Source organism: Schistocerca gregaria, chromosome 7 (genome assembly GCF_023897955.1).
Source record: "Schistocerca gregaria isolate iqSchGreg1 chromosome 7, iqSchGreg1.2, whole genome shotgun sequence".
Lineage (NCBI taxonomy): Eukaryota > Metazoa > Arthropoda > Insecta > Orthoptera > Acrididae > Schistocerca > Schistocerca gregaria.
The window spans coordinates 282459026-282484959 of record NC_064926.1 but is presented as its reverse complement, the minus strand read 5'-3'; positions in this window follow the sequence as shown (position 1 = coordinate 282484959).

The following is a 25934-nucleotide window of genomic DNA, read 5'->3' as shown; positions in this document are numbered from 1 at the left end:
AACTCCCGTCATGTCGCAAGTGATTATGTGCCAGTGCCAGTTCACGTTGCACGCTCTTGTCGTCAGCAGGACGATAAACTTTTTGTAGACTTGGACATTATCGGCAAAGTTATACCATTCCAGCTCGATACCGGAGCTTCAGTTTCACTGATCTATCAAGACACTTACAAACTGCTGGGCACACCTCCGTTGCGTGCCGCAAATGTTACGTTACATAGCTACTCCGGTCAAGATATCCCTGAGTTAAGACAATGCAGCCTTCTGGCAACATACAAAGGACAAACAAAACTTGTCATTTTACGTCCTTCGTTCTTCTTCTGCAGTGAACTTGTTTTGTTTCGATTTATTTCAATTGTTCAACTTGTCTATAGTAAATCAGGTCCTCTCAGTGAACCATACTGTGCCTTCAGACAGTGTTTCTCGTCTATGTGAAGAATTTCCAGACATTTTTGCACCGGGCCTCGGTTGCGCTAAGAACTATAAAGCACATTTGGAACTGAAAGTAAACGCGCAACCGAAATTTTGCAGAAGGCGCAATGTTCCCCTCGCATTGCGTGATGAAGTCGCAAAAACATTACACGATTTGGAAGCACAAGGTGTAATTGAACTTGTGCAGGCTTCTCTGTGGGCATCGCCCTTAGTAATTTTGCCAAAACTTTCCGGAATGTTGAGACTTTGTGTGGACTTCAAGGCAACAGTGAATCCACAACTAGTGATTGCAACTTTTCCTTTACCCAGCCCTGAAGATCTTTTTGACAAACTGTGCCCGGGTAAATATTTTTCGAAGATGGACCTAGCAGATGCGTACTTCCAAATACCGGTGGACGAAGACTCCCTGCGCGTTTTGGTGGTTAACACGCATCTTGGGTTGTATCAATTCAAAAGACTGCCATACGGGTGTGCATCCGCCACTGCATTGTTTGAACAATATCTACAAACTGTTTGTTCGTTGGTTCCTACTGCAGCAAATTGTCTTGACCATATTGTGATCTCCGGAAAGACGGAAGAAGAACATTTGGCCAATTTCAGAACATTATTTCAGGTCTTGCGACAAAATGGTCTTCGCTTGCGAAAGGACAAATGTGTGTTTTTGGTCGGGACTTGCCATACCTGGGACATGTAATCAATACACCCCAGTCCCACGCACCTTCGTGCCATACACGACTTGCCTTCGCCGCAGAATTTGAAGCAGCTACAGAGTGTGCTGGGAAAAATTATTATCGACGTTATATACCACACGCCTCTTCCATTTCAGCTCCGCTGTTTGCTTACGCCGTAAAGGTGTTCCGTTCGTCTGGACGACGGAATGCGAACGCGCCTTTCGCCAGTTGAAATCAGCGTTGCTTTCCAATACTTGCCTTACGCCATTCGATCCCCAGAAGCCCCTCTTGTTGATGGTGGATGCATCGGATTTCGGGATCGGTGCTGTGCTTGCGCACAAAGATGGATCGCACGATCGCCCTATTACATTTGCGTCCAAATTACTCTCGTCTGCACAAAGAAATTATTCACAGATCGAGAAAGAAGCATTGCCTCTTGTATTTGGTGTTACAAAGTTTCATCATTTCTTGTATGGTCGTCACTTTACCATACTCACAGACCACAAACCTTTGGCATCGCTTTTTCATCCGACCAAGCCGGTACCTCCACGTACAGCGCAGAAATTCATTCGCTGGTCTATTTTCCTCTCGCCGTACCGCTACGATATTTTGTTTCGGTCCACTGCTAAGCTCGGAAACGCCGATACGTTGTCCCTCTTGCTGAGGATAGGGCATTCGAGTCCTCTGAACTTGCTTGCATGTTCATTGATGCGGAAACCGATGACGTGGTCGAATCGTTTCCGATTGATTTCCGTCGTGTAGCTATAGCCACAGCTGCCGACCCTATCCTTGCTCCCGTTCTGCGTTTTGTTGCTACGCAATTGCCCTTGTCAAAGTCACGGATCGGGATCCCGTTGGTTCGTCGATTTTTTGCTCACAAGGAGACATTTTGTACAACGTGGTGTTTTGCTGTTGCGTTCTGATAATGATCAGTCCAGGGTAGTGGTACCACGATCGTTACATACCTCTGTCTTAGAGCTTCTCCACCAAGGACATTGGGGTATAGTGAGAACGAAACAACTTGCTCGTCAGCACTGTACTTGGTTCGGACTCGATGCCGCGATTACGAATATGTGCTCTTCTTGCATGGTGTGTGCCGAGCAACAATCAGCACTACCGCGGAAATTCTTTGCATGGCGAAAAGCCACTTCCCCTTGGCAACGCTTACACATCGATTTTGCTGGTACATTCTGGACTGCTCGATGGTTTGTTGTGGTAGATGCATTCAGTAATTTTCCTTTTGTTGTCCTTATGTCTTCCATGACGTCATCTGCCACCATGTGAAAGTCACATTCTCGGGAGGACGCGATATTGCTCTTTTTGTCCTCGTGTCGCTCTCAGCCCCGAGATGGTCGCTCGCTGGCAGAGTTGCTCCTCAGTAAAGCTCATCAAACCTTGATGTCTTTGGTGCATCCGCCGTTTCAGGTTCATGCGCAGCGGCAGACACCTGCATTTGCTCCAGGCGACGTTGTCTACTATCACCACTACCGAGGTTCACGGCGTTGGCTCGAAGGGCACATTCTTCGCTACCTCGGACGCGCTATGTATCTGGTTTTGGGGGCCTCTGGTGAGGCGCGTCTGCATCACAATCAGCTGCGTCTCTGTCGTCGCACAGGATCTGCCGCTGCCGTCTGCTTTCAGCGACGGTGCCGTCCGGTCAGCGCCCTGGGGACCCATCTACTGGCTCGCCTCAGCCCCAGGTGTTCCCAACGCTCACTTCCATTTTGCCTCATGGCGACGCGCCGCCGCCGCCTGTTCTCCCGCCGGCGACGCCCGCAGTGGACGCGTCGCTGCAACCGCCGGGCGTATCCCTGTGTCACGCGCCTCCGATCGCTTTCCATGAGCAGTTGTACTCCGACATGGAACTCTTCGCCCGTCGGGTGCCCCGGCCCGATGGAGGTCGACCCTTCGGCCCCTCCTGTCTCTCTACGGGCGCATACACCGCATGTTGGCGTGCATCCTAGAGCAGGTTTTCAGGCGTTTCCTAGCTCCCCGCGGTCCGAATGGCAGGGTGCGGGTGGCACAGCCTCGCCTGTTGTTAGGCTCCCCACTTCGTCGCATACGTCAACATGCGGTCCTCCCCCCGGCGGGCGGATGCCTTATGCCACAACCGTACGCCGATTTGCGGGGAAGGAATGTGGTGTCACCGCCAGACACCACACTTGCTAGGTGGTAGCCTTTAAATCGGCCGCGGTCCGGTAGTATACGTAGGACCCGCGTGTCGCCACTACCAATGATTGCAGACCGAGCGCCGCCACACGGAAGGTCTAGAGAGACTTCCTAGCACTCGCCCCAGTTGTACAGCCGACTTTGCTAGCGATGGTTCACTGACAAAATACGCTCTCATTTGCCGGGACGATAGTTAGTATAGCCTTCAGCTACGTTATTTGCTACGACCTAGCAAGGCGCCATGATCAGCTTCTATTGATATTGTAAATAATGTACCATCAAGAGCGACGTTCGTCATTAATGGATTAAAGTTAAGTATTCCACAAGCTACGTCCGTTTTTCTCAATTATAATTCCCTTGTCATGTTCCAGGTCTCACGCCAGCCTGCGTGAGCTGAGACGCGTGCATTTCGGCCTCCTTTAGTTATACGGGTTGGCTCTCCTGCCAACCACAACACAAGACGCGCTACTGGGATGAGCCTATAGCACCAAGAGCCGTAATGAGACTCCTAAAATCACATTTACCCATTCATATCAAAGAGAAACTAATACACGTACCAGAGAACGACATGGAACATTTCCTGTCTGTTCTAGATTCAATAGACTTAATCCAGGAACACGCAAAATCAGCGTGTGATCACTCACGGAACAATGGATCAGGGTGTAAACATGGCAGAAATAACAGTGCTCAAAACCACAACCATGGAAATGGTGGGGGCGGTAACAAGCGGCAAGAGCACTAGCAAAATGGTAATAATGGTAGAAGTCAGAACGGTTATGGGCAGCCGTCTCATAATAAAAAGCGTCGATTTGACGACCGGTACGATTCCGGACAGCCAGGGACCAACCGCTGGATAAATGCGAGAGGTCAGTGGCATAGCAATTACAGCGACAGTAATCGCAATTGGAATCAGAATCAGCGACCAAGCCCAGAACGGCAAGGTAATGACCGGTACGATAACAAGACCACCACTGCAAAACGCGCCTATAGCGCAGTCGTGGCGTCCTACAAATCAAAACGTACACATAGTAGAGGTCGCGGACAATAGCCATCCAAGTACCTCGCAAGTAAGCCATCCAACAAACTAGAATCGGCCACGATATGCTCTCCATCGCTGGCCGAGGGGTGGAGTTAGAGCAACACGAATGACAATAATATGCCTGGAATTCATATGCTGCGATTCAACGACGGTATCAGTATGGATAAAGATCTACTGACCGAACCGCATGAATGTAAGAAACATAGCAATGAAAATGTGCAAGCCATAATGGAAGCGAAAATCAATGATGTTGCAGTGAATATAATCATCGACTCAGGTGCCTCAGTGAGTGTAATGAGGACAGAATTGTTTAAAGCGCTGGGGAAGGGACGTAGCATACCGACTTTCCCGGTTAATAATTGCAAGGTGTCTGGAGCTATAAGTGCACAGAGCCAATTAGTTAAGTACCAGGTGCAGGAGGAGATTTGTAAGGAGGGCGAAGCCATAGAGAGCTCGTTCTTCATTGTTAAAGGGTTAAAGGTGGCCTGCATTCTGGGAGTAGATTTTCTCCGTGAGAGGGACGCAGTGATCGACCTCGCCTCGGGAAAACTAAGCATAGTTAATAAAGGTAGAAGGATTCAGTTGTCTATGATGAAATCGGAGGAGGTACTTGTGCCATGTTGCAACCGAATTAATATCAAATGTAGGAACCCCTGGGTACTACACCTCGATGATTATTCGCATGTGGCAGATCTCTATTATCCTAGTATGGAGGACAGAAATTTTGAAACAAATGTTGATGCATTTCAAACCAAAGTACAGGAATCTGAAAGTTTAAGTAACATACTAAAGCAACAGTTGACGCAGCTGGTATCGGAATATACCATGGTATTTATGGAACGACCAGGAATAATCAAGGGGTACCACTATCACATAGAGGTGATGCCCCACAAAACGTACTGTCGCCCATCTCACTCCATCCCTTGGTCGAGGAGGGAAGTAGTGGCTAAAGAGATTCGAAAGATGTTAGAGTGGGATAGTGAAATTATTTATTCAGTGACCTGTCAGATGTAAATAGTAGCAGTAAGAAGATTTCAATTGTGTTCTAGGGTATAAGTATGTTAGCTTTAAGAAAGAATTTGTGTGTATTTAAAATTTTGAGAATGCAAGACATTTAATAAATAAGCATAGCATGAAAGTAGAATCAATATACTGAGCAATAGCATGCAAATAGAAGACTTTGTTTACAGACAATTAGTGTCATGAAAATACTATATGCTCATCAAGCAATGAACAGTCTTTTTGTTGACAAAGTAATGAATAATTTCTTGAAAAATTTTTCATTTGTTGTAAGTAAGTACAATTAATGATGAGATTTCATATAGTAATGTAACAGGTGTAATCGTGTTAGAATTAAGGAACCCTAAGAGAGAGTCTCTATTGGAAAAAAAAGTCTTTGTAGTACGAAACAATTATGTGATGTAACGTTACTGCCAATAGTGATCTGAGAACGAAACTGGAGCAGAATTCAATCAATGACAAACAGGTTCCGTGTAACCTACGCTTTGTATGTATCGATGCTTCAATTGAAACCTGTGTACTTGGTACACGTCCTTGAGTATTAATTACGCGGTACGCGAATCAAGTCAATGAACGCGGAAACTACACTGTAGTCCTGCAGGACAGATCATAAAAAAATATTAATACTAAATGAAGTATTTATTGAGCAATATGCCCAAGTCCAGCTGTCATGCACATGGTAAAATCTGTTTGCTATATGGGTGATAACCTGGCAAGCTACACAAAAAGGAAAAGAAAACTATGTACCAAAAACCACACTCCTTTAAATAATTACAAAAAAGCCATATATGCCTAATAACAATACTACAAGTGTGTAATGACATGGTAAACACAATGGACTCAATGTAGATGATAGTGATTATGCTAAGAATAGTTGACATGCATTAAAAATAAACTGTGTGCATAAACAATCTAGGAAAGGACGGAATATTGTGTGTAGCAGGGACAGAAAATGACTGTTGTATCTGCACCAATATATACATCGGAATAAGTCAAGTGTTGAGTAACTGTCATAGTGCAATGCTCAACGAACAATAAATTTACTGTGTGTAAAAACGGTAGTTAGTGATCCGTTCGGAACCGATTCAAACAAACATCGCTCGACGGAAACATTTAGTGTGTGTGAACCGAAACATTTTCGCGTGTTGAAAGACGTTCTGGCAGCGTATCGACCGTGAGAACAAATGAAAGTGTGTAGTACAACGTGCGTGTAACGAACCCTAAATACCAGCGTCACAATGCGATTCACCTTTGAAACCACAAGAAACCCGTTACCACGCCAAAACATCCTGTGCATACCAGCGAAACGACGGCTTACTGAACAATAAACGCTTTTAACCGAGTTGCATTTTCTTCCACAGCTAATAATCTGTATCCTTAAAGACAGTACACCGTTGTGGAATATTTGTTTCATGCATTGTGACTGGCAGCCAAGCGGAGAAGCAGAGACGGGTGCCGTGCCGCCAGCCAGCCAGCCGGTCGCGGGAGACAACTGCTACACGCCGACATTGGTGAATGGTTCAGCGCGGTTCGCGACTGCGCGGGCGCCACCCCAACACGCCGTCGCTGTTACGGCGAGCAGGTCGTCGACCCCAGCGGCCGTTGGCACGCCGCGTTCCAGGCGACGCTACGCAACAATTGCTTCGCGCCGCCCGCTCCGTACGACATTGTCGACATTCAACCGAACATTACCAACCACGCTGTTAATGTACTAATATGAAAATGATTTATTGGACACGAAATTACGTGACAAACATTTTTTATATAGTTTACTGTCTATAAACTCAAAATATTCATTTGTTCGATGACATATGTTTTCGTCATATTAGTGAAGCAAACTGACACGAATGCCATACCACGGTAGAACATTTCTCGTGAGTAAGTGTAGAGACAATCCATTACACTACTGTAAAATTATTTAATGGTTGACTTTCAGTGTGACACGGAACACAAATAATACCACGAATGTGAAAGTGTAGAAGGTACATTTTCAACAAGGGGACTAAAAGTTAAACATTTTGTCATAAATAACCTTTGTTATCTGTGAACATTTGATAAATTACAACCTTTTTTAATGAACATTCAGACTGCGTTTTTACGACAAACCAGGCGAGATGACCATAGCTCCGGCGCAGTTTTGCCAGGTTTCCTGACCGCACATAGCCGGAATGGGGAGCCAGAAAAACTGTAATGACCCTGGGACTAGGTTTACGGTCACCTAGCAAGGTGTGAGAAAACCATAAAGAGTGTAATTAAAACTATAGTACAAAAGAGCAAACAAGTGAATAGTGAATATTCCAAATAAGGTGACAATGACAAAGCGGACGTTAGTGGCAGCATATTGCCGAACATTCTTAACGTTAGTCAATTGCTGCCAGGGGTCATTGTAACGTTTCTTAGCAAAAGACATCTTTTGTAATAAAGAGCAAACATTGTGTGTCGTGTTTTGTTCTTGTATATATGTATTTTTTTATTTAGATAATATCTGTGTCGGCGAGTACTGAAACTGCCACAGACGATACTTATTAAATATCAAACAAAGATGAGGATAGGTGACTAGTATAAATAGTAAAAAAAAGAACATTTCTCTGCCGTCTTCTTGGAGTTACGTGAGTAGGATATCCTGTGACGTTATATTGTACGCTAGCGTAGCATTCTTTTGTCAAGATTGAGAGAGGAACGCCATTAGACATATCCTCGGAAAGGTGTGTAATTAATTGATTTGTTTAAACGTTTTGAATAGAGTTACTTAGTGAAACCTTGCGTTATGATTTGTAATAAGCTTGCCTGGTATTTTATCCCATCCCCTTTATGAAATTTTCAGTTATTTAAATATTATTCGTGGTGCAGAGCTGCGCTACGAACGAACGAGCCGCTGCCGCTGCGCGTTGAAACTGCATTAAATGAAATCTATCACACCGCAAAGAAGCGGGCAGGTAATAGTGAAGTAAAATTATTTCTTGTGGCTTTCGGAATTGCAGAGCAGAGTAGCAGATTTTATGTGTTTTACAGGTTGACGCGGGCTGCTGATAATATATTATTAACAGTGCGAAAAGATAATTTACCTCCATAACGTAAAAGAAATCTTGCTGTTCGTAGCTCTGGTCTGGCAAACCTTACAGTAAAAACATCTTTTTCTATGACAATAGTCTCAAGTTCTCGTGTTAGTCGTGGTAATTATTGGTGTTTTACTCTTAACAAAAATCCACTACAAAATTTTGATGATGAAAAATCATTGCGTACTGTAACATCAGTATTGATAACAAAATAATTTGCATTAACCTTTTCGATAACCATAAAGTAAGGAAGATATGTTGAACTTTATAGTGAGTTACAGTAACGAAGAAATGTTCCTTTAGTAGAAAGCCAGATCCAGATAACGTAATATATTTTGTTTTGTTGAAAATTAATGATACAAAGAAAGTCACAGCACAGCATCACTAAAAGGTATTTCGGGTCTCTTTTCGTAGTAACATATTTTATTTCATATATTAGTTGTTACGAGAGTAATAATAAAACAAAGCAAATAACAGAACCAGCGAAAATGGATGACGAAAAAAAAGAATCTTTATCTCTGTTCTACGATAACTATTTATATTAAGAGTAAGGACTATCCCTATTAAGGAATGTTATAGAAAAACGGATAATGAACTCTGAGAGGAAGAAACTTTTATATGCAGCGTTCTGTGCATACTGTTGAATTTAGAGAATTGATTATTTATTCCAGTAGTATGGGTAGTAAATGCACTGACATAACACGCAAGACCATTAGCGTAGCACTGGATTGCGATCGGAATGCTACGCTTTCTTTGAGCTCATCTGCTGCAACGGCCCTAGTGAGGAGCATCTCTCTGTGTGCTGCGGGATGTGGTTACGAACAAGCTCCGATCAACGACGCTGCATTGATGCCGTTACCTTACTGGTGGTAAAATCTGTTTAGGCTTAACACGATGACGATATCTGTAGCGAACTTTCTGAAAGTTTTCGACCCAAGTACATCTTGTACAGCATTTTTATATAATGCCCCTCTCTACCACTACCCTACGGTCCTTATTTCCCATCCACTCAGAGAAAAGTGGGAGAGAGAGAGAGAGACGTTATCACATCTAAGCTCCTGCAAAAAGCTTAGCAAAAACTTGACCGCACCATATGACGTTACGGAGTAGTTTGCATACTGTCTGCATGCTCTAGTCGATTAAAATTGTGATACAAAAGTGTTGAATTGATTATTAATCGCAACTAATGCACAACCATGATTCAGTGCGTTATTTTAGCTGACCACATAGGAGGTTGTAATGACAACACTCCCAGCAATCATACCTCATGACAATGTCGAAGGGGGACTCGTATGAATCTCGTGAAATTTAATCACTTATTTGAACCGGAGATCAGAGGAACTTTGGCACGTTTGGCAACTGACCCTCAGACAATCTGAAGAGTTTGAGAGGACACATTAACTAATGCGTGTATGTAGCGAACCTTAAGTAATTTCATCCTCCAAGTATCGGTAGAAGCCCGCAAACTGCTCAGAGCCGACAGTTGTACAGTCATTTCTATTGTCTCTCTCACTAGCGCTTTTTTTTAATACCTCGTCGCAGTAATCCCTGCAGGGAGTGCGCGTTACAGATGACAATGCATCATGGGGGTTCTGCATGCCAGCCAGCATTGTAGTCGGCGACTGCACGAGACTTCACAAAATAATGCGACTACCGCGACCCGCCCGCAGAACAATGGGATGGGTCCGCTCCGGCACCTACACGTCCCTGCTGTGCGGGCAAAGCTGCAAAAAACTGCTTGTCCGTCGTGATTACCCTAGTCCTGCCTGCCCTGGAGAGCTTTTGTTTAGTTCACACAATGGACGTACTGCGTATGCGACGTTTTGCTCGGTGTCATCTTCTGAACTGTTTAAAAAACCCAGCGCAACATACTACTATAGTTAAAATTTTTGTATGTGTGTTTAATGTAACAAAATAGGTTTTCACATGGATTTGCGTCGGTCACTAGGACCGAAGGCAACTCCGTGTTCGAAAGAAAGACACCAGGAAGAAAGATTACGATTTAGCGTCTCTTCGAAGACAGATCATTAGAGACGTAACGTAAACATAGGTTGTGGAAGGATATGGACGGAAATAGCCCCTATCCTTTTCAAAAGAGCTAACCTGGTATTAGTATTAAGCGACTTAGAGAACCCACAGAAAATCTATATGTTGATGTCTGAACGGAGAATTCCCATATAGTAAGGCTGCCGCAAGAATACAACAAGACTGCGTGGCCAACATCATTTAATACCTTCCACACCTAAACCGTGTCAGACTGCAGCTAATACTGTGCATTCAGTGCACTGATGTGTGGCAGATCTGACGACATAGTACAGTGTTGGTTCAGCCACAAGTGTTCAAATGGTTCAAATGGCTCTGAGCACTATGCGATTTAACTTGTGAGGTCATTAGTCGCCTAGAACTTAGAACTAATTAAACCTAACTAACCTAAGGACATAACACACATCCATGCCCGAGGCAGGATTCGAATCTGCGACCGTAGCAGTCACTCAGTTCCTTACTGAAGCGCCTAGAACCGCACGGCAGCCACAAGTGTTTCGGAGCGCACTGTTTACCACATGTTGAGCATGGGCTCTGCAGGAGACGTCTGTTTGGCGTTCCTATGCTGACCCTACAACATTGAATATTACGGTATCAGTGGACACAAGATCATCGAGATTGAACCCTAGATCAACTGTGGAACGTCGTTCAGTCCAATAATTGAGGTTCGTTGATACACTAGGCCGAAGGTCGTGTCCAGGTACACCATCATCCAGGTGAACTATTGCTCTAAGGACCTATTACACCTTGGACTCAACTCAGTGCGAAAGGAACTTGCGGCAGGTGACACTCACATGGGCTTCCAGACCTATGGCTGTCATCGAAGGTATTACGTGAACAGTGAAGTGGACCACTTACATCCCTCCAAGTTTAGTGGCTTCGCCAGAGGCAGTGACAACTTCCAGCAGGATGATACTCTGTTGTGCCACAAGGTAAGAATCGTGCTACAGTAGTCTGAGGAGTTTGACAGTGAATTCACTTTGAAGTCTGGGCCACCAAATTCTCCTGTACTAAACTCTATGAAACACATCTAGGATGCAATAGGTTCAAAGGGCTGTGAGCGCTATGGGACCTAACTTCTAATGTCATGAGTCCCCTAGAACGTAGAAGTACTTAAACCTAACTAACCTAAGGACATCACACACATCCATGCCCGAGGTAGGATGCGAACCTGCGACGGTAGCGGTATCATGGTTCCAGACTGTAGCGCCTAGAACCGCTCGGCCACTCCGGCCGGCGATGCAATAGGGAGCCAGCTGTGCACTCATATACCTCTGCCCCGTGATATGTGGCTATTACCTGCGTATCAACCACCCTGTACGTAAACATCTGATGTCACGCACCGCCGGAAGCCTAACAAGGTCTTGTCGACACCATGCACGCGGAATTACTGCTGTACTGATCTCCAAATATAGGCCAATACTCATAAGTAGGTGATCATAATGTTTTGGCTCATCAATGCATATTCTGGTATACAATGACACTGAGAGTAGAATATTTCCCAGGCCCGCTATTAAACTCATCTGGTGGTTGGAAAAAGAAATGTACTAGAGAATCCCTGCAATAATGTCATCGTGAGGCCTATTTTCACTTCAAAAAGACATTTTCCACTGATGAAGCAATCAAGAAATTCAGTATATAATCAGAACACTATTCGGAATAAACAAATATTTTGTAGCACTGAATGCAAAAATAGTAACAAGTTCAGAAAAACAATGCATCTTGAACAACTAGTAATGGCACTGAAAAAATATTTGTCACAGTATTCCCCAAGAACACAGCTTCAGGCAATGGGACACACTTTGTATAAGAGAAATTGATAGACTTATGTGGAATTACAGGCACAGAACCTGACTAAAACTTTGTTTCACTCTATTTCAAATTTTGAAGCAGAAAGATGTCACGACTTTCGAAGAAGCTTTTGTGAGGAAAAGAACATGGGTAATTCTACATAGAGAATACTGGTTACTTATCGCACAACTGCAAATCCAATAACTGGAAAATTACCTGACAAACTATTTCGGGGCTGTCAGCCAAGGATCACATTGTCACTGATCGTCCCATTGTAGGAGGGGGCAAAGTCAAAGACGAGTCTACAATCTCAAATTAGTTATCAAGCGTATACCAAAAATTTCTCAAACAATTGCTCAACTGGATAGGCATGGATCATTGACAATGTAATGAAAAAGTTTTGGAATAAGCTATATAATATGAAACTGCCTTATGGAATTGTCAATTGGCATTAAAACCAACTCATGAAATGCCGCAGAATAATAGACAACACAGAAGAGAAGAAGAATGTGACGTAATTCAACTGCCTCCTGAGCCATCAGTAGAACAGGATGAAAATGAGCCCCAGGATACTTCAGGAACTGAACTAGAAAACATACTGATTGAGCGGAAATCTGCCGAACCTAGAAGATCAACACAGTTCGTCGAAATGCGGCTCTCCAGAGTCCTTCCTAACATTAACAAGTGAATGAATGTTATATGAGAATTTTTATACATTTTAAAAGAACTTCTATGCATGTAAAGAAGTGCCATACTCGGTTTTATATTCGTTTGTTGTTATGTACTACGTTCTGGTAAGTTTCAGTATGATTGTGAAGGATTACTTCTTACTATTTTCTGTTAATAAACTTGTATATTTATAAATCAGTTATTTCAGTAACTACAATTAACAGGGCTATTAAACGAATAAGATATACAAGATATACAAAACTCCACATACAGGTAAATTTCTTAAAACTTTAGAAAAAAAAGCAGCAGCTACATGTACTTCAAGAGCTTAGGTGACGTGCTACCAAAGAAAACAATAATAAAAGGAGGGAAGAAATATTTGGAGGTGATGAATAAGAACTAGGTGATGCCAAATATCACGGAAAGAGAGAAGATAGTGGATCCAAGATGAAATGGTGTATTAGAATAATTCGACCTAAACTGAAGAAAAAGGTATATGGGGTAGATGACAATCCTTCACAGTTATTAATGTCCGTGGAAGCAGCAACCATGGCAAAACGGGTTAACTTCGTAGATGGTATGTGAGAGACAGGGTAAATACTCTAAAAGTCCAAGAAAAATTAAATATTACCACTGCCAAAGACAGACGTCAGTATTCCCTAATTAACAATTTAAAACGTCATGCTTGCAAAATACTACCAGTAACTATTATGGAAGAGAGGAATGACGTAGAGGCTGAGCTTGAGCATTATCCAACTGCGTTCTGTAGAAACAGTAGAGGTATTATTGACTATAAGATTTATTTAGAAGATGGCCTGAAGAAAGGCAAATCCAGATTTAATGCGTTTAAGGATTTACAAAATGTGTTTGATGATGTTAAGAGCATCATAGTATTTGAAATTCTTAATGTATCAGGGATAAAATACGTGGAGCGAAATGTCATCTATAAATTGAGCAGAAATCTGACTGCGGTCATGTGATTCGAGATATATGTAGTAACTGAAAGGCGGGTGAGACCAGGTGGTAGGTAATCAATCTTGGCATTGAGCAATCAGTACATAAAGATAAGAGAAATATAGACAAGGAAGCGAAGGTTTTGCAACGACATTTTAATTGTGAATGAGACAGGAAAGTATTCGGAAGTTCAGTTGAATGTAACGGATATTTTCTGAATGTAAGTGCTTGGTGTTACGGTATGCCGTCAGAAAACTGGTTCGACGCTGCTGTGCCCGGTAGCCCACCCTCTGCAAGCTGAAACGTCCCCTTTGGAAATTTATGTGTTACTGTGCTGGTAAAACTGTTACGTTATTTTGTTTTTCAAGCAGCTGAGCAAAACTGAACGTACTCAGACATTTCTCTCTTTACTTTACTTACAGAGGCTCTTCATCTCTGCGTAACTACCGCAGCACACATCCATTTGAAGCTGCTCACTGCATTTAGTTGATGACTCAGGATATGTCCTATGAACTGATCCCTTTCTTTACTCAAGTTATACCATAAGTTCCTTTATTCCTTAGTTCAGTTCAGCATCTCCGCCAAGGTATACTATCTAATCTCAGGCGTTGTTGTGCAATATCATATTTCGAAATTTTTCTATCGTCTTCTTATATGAACTGTTTGTCGTCCAGTTTGATCTCAGTACAAGGCTGCTACATCCCAAAACTGAAATTTATAATAGGTTGTAAGGTGACTGTTAAAAAAGTACAGCAAAATTGTTAGAGTGTCTTCAAATTCATTCAGGTGTTGACGAGGGAATTATACAAGGTATGTCCATAATGTAAGTTTCGTTCGTTTATATAAAACAAACGTGCACAGATACAGAAAAAAAAAATATTTATTGTTAAAAAATCTACAACTGGTAAACTACTTTTCCACGTAGCTACCGAAATTTTTTAGGCACTTGTCATAGCATGGCACAAGTTTTTGTATGCCATCTTCATAGAAGGTTGGCGCCTGTGTATTCAACCATATGGTAACATGTTCTCCCATCTCGTCATCATCGTTGAAGTGTTGACCAACAAGGACAAAAAATGGCTGTGATCACTATGGGACTTAACATCTGTGGTCATCAGTCCCCTAGGTGTAAGAAGAGATGAAAATCGCTAGGAGCGAGATCCGAGCTGTACGGAGGATGATAGAACGCGTCCCAGTGAAATTCCCCTAAGAGTTGATTGATCACATTCGCCGAGTGAGTTCGGGCATTATCGTGGAAAAAAACGCAACACCTTTTGATAGTAATCCTCGGCGCTTGTTCTGTATTGCGTGGCGAAATTACTTAAAGGTCTCGCAGTAACCATGTGCATTGATTGTTTCGCCTCGTGGTAAGAAATCAATCAGCAAAATTCTGTCCCAAAAAACGGTGCACATGACTGTTCGAGGTGTCAAGATTTGCTTAGGCTTAAACTTCGTTGGGGATGAAGTGTGCCTCCATTCCATTGATTGCCGTTTTGTATCAAGGGTGTCGTTAGATACCCAAGTTTCACACCCGTGACCATCCGAGAAAGAAAACCATCGCCTTCTTCATTGTAGCGTGTCAAAAACTGAAGTGCGCTGTCGACCCGTTGTTTTTTGTGTTGTTCAGTAAGAATTTTGAGCACTCAACGTGAGCAAAGATGAAATTTCAGTTTCTCAGTACAATTTCATCAATTAACGATAGTGATATTTGCGGAACTCCAACAGCAAGGGCACTAAGTGTAAACTTGCGGTTGTGCATAATCTTCTCTTCATTGGTGTGAACCAGTTCATCAGTAACCACAGACGGGCTCTTCATTGAACAGTCTGACTCATCTTCTAACCATTTGAAACGTCCCCTTTGAAAAATTATACAAGACTGTGCTTAAACTGACACACAATAGTTTTTAGCGCAACGCAATCTGACTTTCAATAATCCCTACAAGAGAATGGCACGGACTAACATTAACCTGTAAGTTTCACAAATCACTTACCTCACCAAAATCTTCGTTACTCAAGCTACTGCAATACAGCGAGCGCCACTACTGCCAGCTAAATAAAAGATTCAAACTACTGAAGGCACTAACTACTGATAGGCATAGTTTGCAAATGAAAGATTTTAATACAGAACAAACAATGTATTTATCTTTATAGTCATTATATACACTCCTGGAAAAGGAAAAAAGAACACATTGACACCGGTGTGTCAGACCCACCATACTTGCTCCGGACACTTCGAGAGGGCTGTACAAGCAATGATCACACGCACGGCACAGCGGACACACCAGGAACCGCGGTGTTGGCCGTCGAATGGCGCTAGCTGCGCAGCATTTGTGCACCGCCGCCGTCAGTGTCAGCCAGTTTGCCGTGGCATACGGAGCTCCATCGCAGTCTTTAACACTGGTAGTATGCCGCTACAGCGTGGACGTGAACCGTATGTGCAGTTGACGGACTTTGAGCGAGAGCGTATAGTGGGCATGCGGGAGCCCGGGTGGACGTACCGCCGAATTGCTCAACACGTGGGGCGTGAGGTCTCCACAGTACATCGATGTTGTCGCCAGTGTTCGGCGGAAGGTGCACGTGACCGTCGACCTGGGACCGGACCGCAACGACGCACGGATGCACGCCAAGACCGTAGGATCCTACGCAATGCCGTAGGGGACCGCACCGCCACTTCCCAGCAAATTAGGGATACTGTTGCTCCTGGGGTATCGGCGAGGACCATTCGCAACCGTCTCCATGAAGCTAGGCTACGCTCCCGCACACCGTTAGGCCGTCTTCCGCTCACGCCCCAACATCGTGCAGCCCGCCTCCAGTGGTGTCGCGACAGGCGTGAATGGAGGGACGAATGGAGGCGTGTCGTCTTCAGCGATGAGAGTCGCTTCTGCCTTGGTGTCAATGATGGTCGTATACGTGTTTGGCGCCGTGCAGGTGAGGGCCACAATCAGGACTGCATACGACCGAGGCACACAGGGCCAACACCCGGCATCATGGTGAGGGGAGCGATCTCCTACACTGGCCGTACACCTCTGGTGATCGTCGAGAGGACACTGAATAGTGCACGGTACATCCAAACCGTCATCGAACCCATCGTTCTACCATTCCTAGACCGGCAAGGGAACTTGCTTTTCCAACAGGACAATGCACGTCCGCATGTATCCCGTGCCACCCAACGTGCTCTAGAAGGTGTAAGTCAACTACCCTGGCCAGCAAGATCTCCGGATCTGTCCCCCATTGAGCATGTTTGGGACTGGATGAAGCGTCGTCTCACGCGGTCTGCACGTCCAGCACGAACGCTGATCCAGCTGAGGCGCCAGGTGGAAATGGCATGGCAAGCCGTTCCACAATACTACATCCAGCATCTCTACGATCGTCTCCATGTGAGAATAGCAGTCTGCATTGCTGCGAAAGGTGGGTATACATTGTACTAGTGCCGACATTGTGCATGCTCTGTTGCCTGTGTCTATGTGCCTGTGGTTCTGTCAGTGTGATCATGTGATGTATCTGACCCCAGGAATGTGTCAATAAAGTTTCCCCTTCCTGGGACAATGAATTCACGGTGTGAATTTCAATTTCCAGGAGTGTATATATATCAGTTCATGACACAAATTCTTACAAATTTCAGAATTCCGCCATCTCTCTCCCCACGTCCACCACTGCTGGCGGCTCACCTCCAACTGCGCAACGCTACGCGCTGTTAGCATCCAGCTACCGCTGCCCGACACTACAATGGCAGACAACAATGCAAACTAGCCACAGACTGCGCACAGCACAGCCAGTGATTTTTCATACAGAGCGCTATGTGACGTTACGAATAAGTAAACCTAAACAGCCTACTTACATAGCCCCCATGCTCCCCACAAAAAATTTTACAAATTGTTTTGGGCAGTGGCCAATACAGATTTGAATTTTTTTTCATAATTACAATGACAAAGAAATGAAATGCACACACTTATCGATACACTGTTGGTCAAAAGCTAATATTTTCTCACAGTCCATAAAGACAGTCCTGATCATTCATCAAAGTAAAATTGCAGTGTTTATCGCAAAGTCTGAGTAGTAAAAGAAAATGCACACGGAAGTAGTGGATTTCCATGCAGTCTTGATGAAGTAGTGTTGTCCTTTCAACGAAAGAAAGTGCTGACTCTCGACATGCAGACAGGTAATGGGCCACAGCATAGTCGACGTTGAAGACTATCGGTAGGTAGGACATCACAGAGCAGACCCACTGTTGTCCTGGTAGAGACTACTATTGGTGGGCCACCAGAGGTGCAGACCCACTGCAGTCCTTGTAGAAATAGTGGTATTGGTGGGTCATCAAAGGTGTAGACCAACTGTAGTCCTTGTAGAGATGGCCAGCCGACATCTGTTGCGAATGTGCAGGTGCACAATCACCCTGGAGGAGTCTTGCGAAGAATATAGCAAGTCCATAAACCACCAATTGTCCAATCACAAAGAATTTGTTTGAAATGTCCTTAGAACCAGCAATGCTGTTATCCAGTCCCTTGCTGAATTATTAACACACGTGCAAACACTTTCAGTCCCTACTTCTCACATATTGTCCATATACTATGACCAACAGAAACGTGTGCAGTGAAATGTAATTTACAAGTTACTTAATTTGATGAACTGGTGTCAATTATTTGTTTATAACATAAGAATACAATAACAAAGGTACAAAATATATCATTAAAGAACAAAACAATACAGATAACATTTGTAGTAGTACAGACTTTACAAAAGAATCGAAATAACATATACATCAGTGTTACAGGAATTGTGACAGGAGCACATACATAAAAAATCAGAATAAATTTCGTAACATCAACTTCACACATGAGCATTAAAACAGAACAGAATAAATAATTTCTAAATATATTTACAAAGAAAACGACATATTACTAATGCAAATTATATTTGAGGATAACAGTATTCCTCATCATAGTGAATGTAGCTGAATATTAGAAAATTCTACAACATAAGCCTTATCAGATGAACATGGTACACACACACATAGCGGGATAACACAAGGAAAGGACAGGGTGTGTCTTCAGTGTAACATTTGGTACTGCAGTCCAACCCAAAACTTCATTCCTTAGATCTTTCGTCTTATTTCAACATTTGTTTCCACCAAAAAAATCCTATCCAAGCATGCTTTTATATGTTCACATATTTCTTTCTTCATCATTTATTTTCCAGTATCTTACCTCGTCATTAATTTCCAAGAAAATCCTACCTATACCTGCTTTCTGTACTTTTCTCATATAACCTCTCAGTGCATTTCTTCAAATCCATCGCAAGTCATTCTCTTATATAGGCTATCCCCTCTTAAGCTAACTTAAATCTACTGAGCTCAGATGCCTAACTAAGGGACGAGGCAATGCAGCAGATCAAAACAATTAATACAAACAGCAATAAAAAAAAGGTGCAGGTAAGCAAAGCAAGCAGCAATAAATGTAATAACTTATATCTAAACATGACAAACCCACAAGCAGAAAAAATAGTACACTGAAGACAACAACGCAGATAAGGGAAATGTATATTCACATCTTAATGTCTATGTAATTAAAATGGTGCACCACTACTTATTCAATGAAATAAATTACCAAGTACTTGAAAAGAAAATTATGTATGCAGTTCCTGTGAAGGGCAATGTCTTTTTGTGCTCCCTCATTTTTTTGGAAGTATATCACGAAGTTATTCTTTACTGGGTCTGTAGGCATAAGATATTTATATTAGTACATCTATAAAATTTTACTTTAACCAATGCTGCAGGGCAGCTAGAAACTAGATATTAAACAAAATAGGCGAAGCAAGGCGTGAAACGTCGTTCGCTAACCATAAGTCATTTCATAATGCAGTAAAGAATCTTCCAACTAGCAAGACAATAGACATGGAATGTTTCTCATCATTTCATATCAGTAAATATCATAAATTAAGAACTCCAAAGTGTAATCATATGTTTTCAAGTTTGAGCGACGCTTTCTACAAAGAAATGTCAATAGCGAGCATAATGACCGACTGTTTTTGTTTTTACATCAAACAATGTATTTAACTTAATAGTCAAAATATATATATATATATATCAGTTCATGACAGCAATTCTTACAAATTTCAAAACTCCGCCATCTCTCTCCCCACGTCCACCACTGCTGGCGGCTCACCTCCAACTGCGCAACACTACTCGCTGTTAGCATCCAACTGCCGCTGCCCGACACTACAATGGCAGACAACAATGCAAACTAGCCACAGACTGCCCACAGCACAGCCAGTGATTTTTCATACAGAGCGCTATGTGGGGTTACCAATAAGAAAACCTAACAGCCTACTTACACACTGAATGGCGTACATGTCTTCTCCTTGAGCCAGAGCAACTGACGCGCATTCTCGGAACTACGATCGTAGCGCTGCCGCGGATAGAAATAGAAACGGAACTTACTTTGTGGACGACAATCGTCTTAGGAAAGCACACGCTAAAGGTAGAAGGTTAGTTTTGCTACTGAGGCAGCAAATCAGCTGATGATTACGGAAGTAAAAATGATGTAAAATGCTGACCGCCAACATCCATTAGGAAATATTTTCTGAGATTATCCTTGGACTGGAGAGTATCTTCAGTATGGAGATTATCCCTAGTGGAACGTGGACCATAAATGAAATGAGTTGCTTCAGAAGAATGCTGAAGACAGATTGTGTGGATGGGATAACTAATGAAGAGGTAGTGAATCGAGAAGGGAAGGCAAGTTCTTTCCTTCACAACTTGACCAGAAGATGGGTTGGGTGTTAGGAGAGATCTTGAGGTACGTAGGTAAAGGAGGAAGTGTTAAAGTACACCGCTAATTGATCATAGTACACAGGATCAAATCGGTACATGCTGTGGTAGTACCCTAGAGATGAAGAACTTGATTAGAACCCACTAGCAGGTGAAGTACGTCAAACTAGCCAGCCCGGTTAGCTGCACAGTAACGCGCTGCCTCCCGAACGGAAAGGTGGAGTCTCCGCCACAAATCCGCTCGGCAGATTAGTGTCGAGGTCCGGTGCGTCGACCAGCCTGTGGATGATTTGGAAGACGGTTTTCCTTCTGCCCCGGCGAATTCGGGCTGGTTCCCCGTATTCCGCCCCAGTTACACTATGTCGGCGATTGCTCCATGTACGCGTACACCACTCAAACATTGGGGTTACACTTGTCGGGTATGAGACATTCTCGTGAAGGGATGGGGGAGGAGGACAGGTTCACTGGGGGCAGAACCGCACAATAACCGTGGGTTCGGTGTGTGGCAGCGGTGAGGGTGGGTTGACTGCTGTGGCCTCTTGTGGGGTTGTGGACCACTGTGGGCTACGGGGAGACAAGGACTCTTCGTCGTTTCTATGTACCTAGTTCAATACAAAAACACACACATGAAACTAGTCTTTGGATTAAGGATCACAACATCAGATTCTCGAACGAGGTAGTACGTCAAACTATTCACTACATCAACATTTTACCAAATGGAACTTAAGAAACTGCTTACTCTACACTCTAAACGTTTTCTAGCCCTTGGGAACACATTTAATCCATAACACAAGAACAGTTTGTATCTTGAGACTTAAAAATTGTTCAGTACAGTTTCTAAAATATTTTTGGTCCTGGATGTCTTCAGATGAAGTGCAGGGATAGATGGAAGTCAGAGGGCGGCATATCTGATGATTACAAAGAACGTTCCCATCAATTGGCGATACACCTCAATAGACAGATGCAGTGTGCCTCATGTGATCTCATACTTTTTACTCTAAGCTACCCGCGTAAGTCCAGTAACGTATTCGTTATTATTGTTTCTTCCTTTTCAGTATAGTTATTGAAACTCCTATTGCACCCGACGAAACTCTGACTACAACCTTTCGGACAGGCGAAATGTACGAGGGGCGTTCGGTAATTAACGCAATGTAATTAACGCAAAACGTTTCTTTCTCAAACAGTTTCTGTTGAAATAATGCAGAATATGTTGTGAGACATGCTGGCATGTTTGCGCTTCAGGCCCTATAGTTTCATGAATTTCTCATATGTGGTGGCGCTATACGTAGCCTTCAAAGTCGTGTCTGTTACGGGCATGATTTCCGAGCAGAGATTTGTCCCTGAGTGTCGTTTTGTTAGAAACCAGAGTACCATAGATATTCGTAGGCGTTTGCAGAAGGGCTACGGAGACCTGGTAGTAAACATGCACGACGAGTATTTAGGCGAGACGTATGTCATCAACGCAGCAAGGTCGCGCAAACTCCTCTGATCTTCCTCATCTACCCTGCAGCCTGGATGGATCTCGTACCCTGCCATTCCCATCTGTGTGTGTTCAAATGTGTGTGAGATCTTATGGGACTTAACTGCTAAGGTCATCAATCCCTAAGCTTACACACTACGTAACCTACATTATCCTAAGGTCAAACACACACACACACACTCATGCTCCAGGGAGGACTCGAACCTCGGCCAGGACCAGCCGCACAGTCCATCTGTTTGGCCCAACGTAGGATGCACTCTGCGGGAAGCAGTGCGTGAATGGTGTGGAGGTTATTGATGCAGCAAGATGTTGGCTCCGACGTCGACTTGTAGTGTGGTACCATACAGCCATACAGGCCCTATCAGTGAGTTTGCGTAAATCCGTTGCGTTGAAAGTAGGTTATGTTCAAGAATATGATTTTGTAGCCAGATGAGTGAGGAATAATATGCCATATTAGAATCCTGAATGAAAGCAACCCGCTTTCAGCAAAAAAAAGTATTGCGTTATTTATTCAACATACACAACACTATTTTTTCTTATCTAGCTTCCCTTTAGTGTCGGATAATTCATATACTTGAAATCGCTGGTCGTCAGTATCATATTATGCTTTTTTCCTAGACTTCTGTGTGTGGTAATAGCTTGAGACGTTACTGATGCGAATGATGTCCTAGAAAAATAAGACCACGATTGGCATTAGCCTTCATTTTACGACTGTTGGTAATTAAGCACCAGCCTCATTATAAACTCATAACTTTGAATGAATTTTGATTCGTGATAAATCGCCCATAAACAATTTTACGACCACATGTTATGGCAGTTTATTTATTTGAATTAAGTAAATAATACAAACACTTTAATATTTGGTAAAAACATGACCTTTGTGTTAACAAACTCACATTTGACTTGCGCTATTGTGTAATGTACACTAAGATAATGAAAAAAATTTCGTCATTATCCACCCTATCTTCGAGCCACACACAGAAACTTAACTTCGTGCTATTTCTTGCAATCGTATGTGATTGAGTATTAAAGTAGCTATTTATAAACTTTCAAGTAAAATATTCGCCGTGACAATACTTGAACATTCTCAATATGACTAACATTTTACAGTTCGATGTTGATAACTCGTCACTGAAGTATGTTATATTGCGAGAAAAGTGTAATTGGGGTGGAAGTGATAACCTAGACGCGCTTTGTGGAACTATTGTTTTATGGTTTTCAAAACATTCGAACGCTCTCTAATGTGGTTTTCATTATGAAGCAGTGTTAGAGATGCTGACAGCCAACTTTAATCTAAACGAGAGAATGTGCCACTTGTATTCACCAATATCGGCAAGAAAAAGGGCTGAGGAGAGAGGAAGCCACAGTTTAATAACTACGGTATAGTGGACCACCAGCGCTTTGATACATCAAAGCCCATACTCATATTCTGCGCCTGTTACCGAGCATAGCTCTACGCAATATTGCTCATGACATTCTCTTGACGTTTATTCATTCGCTGTTACACAACTTTACAACTGAATCTCACTGAATAATTATCGTACAATTATTCTCTCTACATGACAGATCTCTACCATGTGACAACCATCTGTGGTATCCCTATAGGGATTTCGGCTCACGGTGTGTCCTTGTGAAGGCACACAGGCATGTTACCATCTTTTCTCCCCCATGTTATAGCAGGATTTCCACATACAACTTTAACTTTTCGTCTCTATCAAATGAATCATAGACAAATATGGTTATTTTATTAGTTTTAAATTCTGCAAATGGATTTCCTGTTCCTAATAATTTAAAGCCATACTGACTTTTAATAGAGCAGGACTGTTTCAAATGCAAGAAAAGATGCACCAGTAATGAAGTGTCTTAACCACTTAAATTATGTAACAACAGTATGTTTCGAGGTATAAATGCCACTTTCAGGCAAAAACGTTTAACAGAAACACATATAAATTTGAAAATTGTTCCGCACAGTTTTGGGATGTGCTGTGGTCATCCTGTAGAGAAAGGGAAGAATAATGTAATATGAGCGATAATCACTTCTTATGTTGGTCTGCTGTTCATGGAAAATAAATTTAATGGATGACCCAGTTTGTTCATAACAAATGGCTGTATTCACTGCTGCATTCAGTTTTCTACATTGCTAAGGCCCCTTTGATGTTGTTAACAACTGTTCATAGACTTGCAAAGGATCCTTAAAACACTTCACAATCGACTTTACTTTTCACCATCAGCAAAACACATACCCATGATAGCAGTAATTGTTAACTTAAGTTATTAAATGGAACCACACAGTTATGGTTCCAGGCGTGAAGATTGAATGAGATGCAGACCTTGAGAGAGTGATCACAATATTATTTCTGCTTCACTCTCTTTTGGGTTTTACTCTTTCATTACAGCTCCATGCATACAATGGCATAAGATAAAGTGAAGAGCGATGAAGAAGATATTATATTTGACAAACATTTCGGTATGTGTAGTTCAGAAAATCAAGTGTCTCCAAGAAGGTCATAACACTGCAGACATGACTCACTCGAACATGTGACTAATGACCTATGCAGAATCTCCTTCCGCAGAAACTGATATTAAAATGTGAAAGGGCACATACTTTTCAATCCAAAGCGAAACACAACTTTATGTCACTGGCATCTGAAGTGGTAAATTACTCACCAAGGTTGAATAATCAGTTTTCACGGAGATAATCAGCAGTTTTTTGAAGCACATGTGGAATATTTTGATAACAGGGGCGTGTGTATAATCCTTTACATTGATGAATGAGCACTGCCCAGCTGTAGATCATGAGAAAAACACTGTGACATGTAGCTCATAAAATACGTTCTTCATTTTGTGTTACATTTTTCATAACAATTCTACAAAAAAGTATTACGATCACATTTCAAAAATCCATCTGTTAATGTAGGCTACAATTATATTTTAATAATATGTGTACAACCAGTGTGTTACATTGCATCCGGTACTGATGGCAGTTTTATAAATGTAGAATGAAGGCTTTCACGACCGGATGACATGGCTGTTGATATACTTTCCGGGATGTGAGGTCGTGGTCCAAGAACTTTTCTGCTCCTTACGTTTCGTCCAGGACTGCGCTGGACTTCCTCAGAGGCGCTGCTCCGCAGTCGGCAAGACTCAGCGGAGCAGCGCCTCTGAGGAAGTTCAGCGCAGTCCTGGACGAAACGTAAGGAGCAGAAAAGTTCTTGGACCACGACCTCGCATCCCGGAAAGTATTTCAACAGTTTTATAACGGACCTCATTTCAGGTCCAAACCGCTCAGTCATTATACAGCATGTAATGACGGTGCCGCTCTAATGTTAGTGGCAAGATAAAAGGCATATGTGGGATTCACTAGACAACTCTTGTTAGGAAGCATCCACGTGCACTCTCAGAGAAATTAATCTTATATGCTGGGTTTGTAGTATTAGCTCTAAGATTCGGCCTAAATATTCAATCCACCGTTGCAATCGAATATGCTACCTCGCTACCTATTCCCGAGATCAAAGCATGATATTAAGTATTCAAGACCCCAAGCAGTAATTGCGTGAACCGTTTCCTAATATTTGTAACTTACCATTAATTCATTCTGTGTCTGTCTTTCAACTGACAGAAGTTTTCATATGCAACTTCCTGATCTGTAGTTGTGTCTTTCACTTTACTTTATGGAACGATTACAAACTTCAGTTATTGCGAATTTCTGAAGTTTCCCTTCAGTGGACCTTATTTCCGTACTGACTAAATTCTTCCCTGCCGCTTTCGATGCTGGCAAGAAAAGGAATCACTTTTGTGTTTTGTCGTGTTTGTTGAGTGTTGATGTCATATATATATATATATATAT